The sequence below is a fragment of the Crinia signifera genome, chromosome 2 (assembly GCF_055691185.1).
Source record: "Crinia signifera chromosome 2, ASM5569118v1, whole genome shotgun sequence".
NCBI lineage: Eukaryota > Metazoa > Chordata > Amphibia > Anura > Myobatrachidae > Crinia > Crinia signifera.
In genome coordinates, this window is record NC_139218.1 from 17935057 (window position 1) to 17939617 (window position 4561).

The 4561-nt window shown below is 46.7% G+C and overlaps 1 long non-coding RNA gene across 1 annotated transcript; it reads right to left on the reverse strand.

The window, feature by feature from the left end:
- Nucleotides 1–533: 533 nt before the first annotated feature.
- LOC146058680 (uncharacterized) lies at nucleotides 534–3197 on the reverse strand. The gene is made up of 4 exons (XR_014469896.1): nucleotides 3056–3197; nucleotides 1228–1377; nucleotides 1021–1101; nucleotides 534–640 (listed from the first exon to the last, which is right to left on the reverse strand). It is a non-coding gene; the product is annotated as an uncharacterized LOC146058680 (long non-coding RNA).
- Between the last annotated feature and the right edge of the window lie 1364 nt (nucleotides 3198–4561).

Sequence of the window (4561 nt, forward strand, 5' to 3'; positions counted from 1 at the left end):
TTTACAGATATTGGTTTTGGGGCATACTACAATTGTTCAGTTGATGGACGGCTTGGGGAAGAAGCTTTTTAAGCTTCTAGTTGACTTTACAGGAATAGCTCTGAAGCGTCTGCCAGATGGAAGCATTTTGTGCAAGACGTGTCCAGGATGCAAATGGTCTTCTACGATTTCCAACACGTTTCTTGATCCTTGACAAGTACAGATCCTGAACAGGGGGGAGGTTGGTACTGATATTTTCAGGCGTCCTCACCACCCTTTGTAGCCTGCGTCTGTCCCCCTCACTGGTGGATCCATACCAGACTAGGTGAGGGCCACTTATATCTTTGAGGTGGATCAACACCAGTCACTCAACACTTTCATGACCACAGACATTAGCGCATTTGGTCTGTAGTCATTTAGGGACGTGATAGATGATTTCTTAGGGACCGGGACAATGATAAAACATTTGAAGCAGGAGGGCACCTTGCGCAGCTCCAGTGAGGTGTTAATGATCCTCGTGAATATGAGGGCAAGCTGGGCAGCCCCTGTCTGATCAGCCGGTGATGCGTTATTGTTCTATGCGGGAGCAGAGTTGATGAGTGTGTATAAGGAGTCTCCTAATCTTATTGATAATGATCCCCCTGGTGCACACATCAACACTCTAGGAAACAGAATAAGAATCAGGTTAGTTGGATACAGAAAGCAACAACATGTAATCTATCTCATCCTCTCAGAATCTGGCTGGCTGTGGAAATCTGCTGATACTGACACTGTGCCTCCTTAACATTTTAAGATTCCTCATCAGGACTCATGCACTCCCAAAAGGGGTGTGGCTTGTGAAAAGGAAGTGTATCCTTACAACAATGCTGCAATTGCGATCCACACCCCTTTTTTTCACATCACTATGGGGGCGTGGCCAACGCTATGTGAGCTTTACTCAACAGTAAGATGTACGCATGTCAGGCCGAGAATCACATGTGTACCCAGTACTAGGGGACGGATGTTAGATAAGTCACATTACATACTGTACACACATCTCACCTTTTCATCTCTCACAAGGTCCCGGAGCGGGGAGAAGTAATCTCTTATTCCCTTACTGATACCAGGATAAGTTCTCATACTCTGAAACAGAAAATGACAAATAAATCCTCTGGTTCCTACAGTCTGGGTCTGATGCACAACAGAGAACACACAATAATGACTGTAATTATGTGATGGGAACACCAGGTGGCAGTATCATACACTTACACAGTCTGGTAGCAGCCCAGTACGGCCATGTACGATCCCCATTATCTTCTCCGCATCTTGCTGTTTGTACTCGAGCACTTGGTAGTGACAGTAGATGAATATGGCGACTTGTTCCATAACTTCAGTAACAACGGCGGCTGCGTCTTCCTTCTGATGGCAGATGTACAACTGTATAAGTTACTGTATTCTGTGATGTGCGAGGAACAGATCTCCCTTCTAGATGCTCTTCTGTAGGTGAAGAGTATGGGGCCTTTATAGGGATAGCTACTAGTGTATGGGGGCCTTTATAGGGATAGCTACTAGTGTATGGGGCCTTTATAGGGATAGCTACTGGTGTATGGGGGCCTTTATACGGATAGCTACTGGTGTATGGGGGCCTTTATAGGGATAGCTACTAGTGTATGGGGGCCTTTATAGGGATAGCTACTAGTGTATGGGGGCCTTTATACGGATAGCTACTAGTGTATGGGGGTCTTTATACGGATAGCTACTAGTGTATGGGGGCCTTTATAGGGATAGCTACTAGTGTATGGGGGCCTTTATAGGGATAGCTACTAGTGTATGTAGCTACTAGTTATAGGGATAACTACTAGTGTATGGGGGCCTTTATAGGGATAACTACTAGTGTATGGGGGCCTTTATAGGGATAGCTTCTAGTGTATGGGGGCCTTTATAGGGATAGCTACTAGTGTATGGGGCCTTTATAGGGATAGCTACTGGTGTATGGGGGCCTTTATACGGATAGCTACTGGTGTATGGGGGCCTTTATAGGGATAGCTACTAGTGTATGGGGCCTTTATAGGGATAGGTACTGGTGTATGGGGGCCTTTATACGGATAGCTACTAGTGTATGGGGGCCTTTATAGGGATAGCTACTAGTGTATGGGGCCTTTATAGGGATAGCTACAAGTGTATGGGGGCCTTTATATGGATAGCTACTAGTGTATGGGGCCTTTATAGGGATAGCTACTGGTGTATGGGGGCCTTTACACGGATAGCTACTAGTGTATGGGGGCCTTAATAGGGATAGCTACTGGTGTATGGGGGCCTTTATACGGATAGCTACTAGTGTATGGGGGCCTTTATAGGGATAACTTCTAGTGTATGGGGGCCATTATAGGGATAACTACTAGTGTATGGGGGCCTTTATAGGGATAACTACTAGTGTATGGGGCCTTTATAAGGATAGCTAATAGTGTATGGGGTCCTTTATAGGGATAACTACTAGTGTATGGGGGCCTTTATAGGGATAGCTACTTGTGTATGGGGCCTTTATACGGATAGCTACTAGTGTATGGGGGCCTTTATAGGGATAGCTACTAGTGTATTGGGGCCTTTATAGGGATAGCTACTAGTGTATGGGTGCCTTTATAGGGATAACTACTAGTGTATGGGGGCCTTTATAGGGATAACTACTAGTGTATGGGGGCCTTTATAGGGATATCTACTAGTGTATGGGGGCCTTTATACGGATAGCTACTAGTGTATGGGGGCCTTTATAGGGATAGCTACTAGTGTATGGGGGCCTTTATGCGGATAGCTACTAGTGTATGGGGGCCTTTATAGGGATAACTACTAGTGTATGGGGGCCTTTATAGGGATAGCTACTAGTGTATGGGGGCCTTTATACGGATAGCTACTAGTGTATGGGGGCCTTTATAGGAATAGATAATAGTGTATGGGGGCCTTTATAGGAATAGATACTAGTGTATGGGGCCTTTATACGGATAGCTACTAGTGTATGGGGGCCTTTATAGGGATAGCCACTAGTGTATGGGGGCCTTTATAAGGCGTGTGGGCCGCACCCCCCTAGTGACGCCACTCGTACCTTTGAGTAGATAAATAGGGATTTGATTTGACGGATGTCTTCGGACGGATCTGTGCGATTGCACTCAGTGGTTTGAGGAATTTTGCTGCCTGAGATCTGTAAAGGAAAAGAACATTTTAGAAATGCAATGGCTGAAAATGAAGCTTTGGGTGCAGCTGGAAGCCCAGGGCCTAATTCTAATGCTGATGTTGTCACACACACACAGGGACCATGGGCGATGTTCTCGCACTAGACCAACTGACGCCTGACTGCACATATGCTGCATTCACAATGGACATGCCCCAACAGGGCTGCCATCAGGAATTTTAGGGCCCGGGACTCATTTCATGTCCGGGCCGTAACATTTGTCTTGACGTCTCATTTGGAGTTGGCGGCCCGTCCGTCCCGATGCTACACCTCACTAATATCAGTACTTGTAACAATAACTTTGCACGGGCCTGCCCGGAGTCATCCGTCCAATCACAGAGCGGCAGCCGATTGCTGATAGAGGGCAGAACAGGAAATAATGTATTTACTGTTTATTTTCCGATGGCGTTAGAGTTTGCGTTTGAGTTAGCATTTCCGTTAGAGTCATTGGCCCGTCCCGAGCCGTTGGTTTATTTTCCGATGGCGTTAGAGTTTGCGTTTGAGTTAGCATTTCCCTTAGCGTCATTGGCCCGTCTGTCCGTCCCGAGCGAATGGTTTATTTTCCGATGACGTTTGAGTTTGCGTTTGAGTTAGCACAGGCATTCCCAACCACGGTCCTCAAGGCACACCAATAGTGCAGGTTTTGTAGATATCCAGGCTTGAGCACAGGTGACTTATTTAGTATCTAAGGGATTTTGATTAAACCATCTGTGCTGAAGCCTGGATATCACTGAAACCTGCACTGTTGGTGTGCCTTGAGGACCGTGGTTGGGAATGCCTGAGTTAGCATTTCCGTTAGCGTCATTGGCCCGTCCGTCCCGAGCCATTGGTTTAATTTCCGATGGCGTTAGAGTTTGTGTTTGAGTTAGCATTTCCATTAGCGTCATTGGCCCGTCCGTCCCGAGCCAATGGTTTATTTTCCGATGGCGTTAGAGTTTGCGTTTGAGTTAGCATTTCCATTAGCGTCATTGGCCCGTCCGTCCCGAGCCGTTGGTTTATTTTCCGATGGCGTTAGAGTTTGCGTTTGAGTTAGCATTTCCATTAGCGTCATTGGCCCGTCCCGAGCCGTTGGTTTATTTTCCGTTGGCGTTAGAGTTTGCATTTGAGTTAGCATTTCCGTTAGCATCATTGGCCCGTCCTTCCGTCCCGAGTCGTTGGCTTATTTTCCGATGGCGTTAGAGTTTGCGTTTGAGTTAGCATTTCCGTTAGCGTCATTTGCCCGTCCGTCCCGAGCCAATGCTTTATTTTCCGATGGTGTTAGAGTTTGCGTTTGAGTTAGCATTTCCGTTAGCGTCATTGGCCTGTCCCGAGCCGTTGGTTAATTTTCCAATGGCGTTAGAGTTTGCGTTTGAGTTAGCATTTCCGTTAGCGTCATTGGCC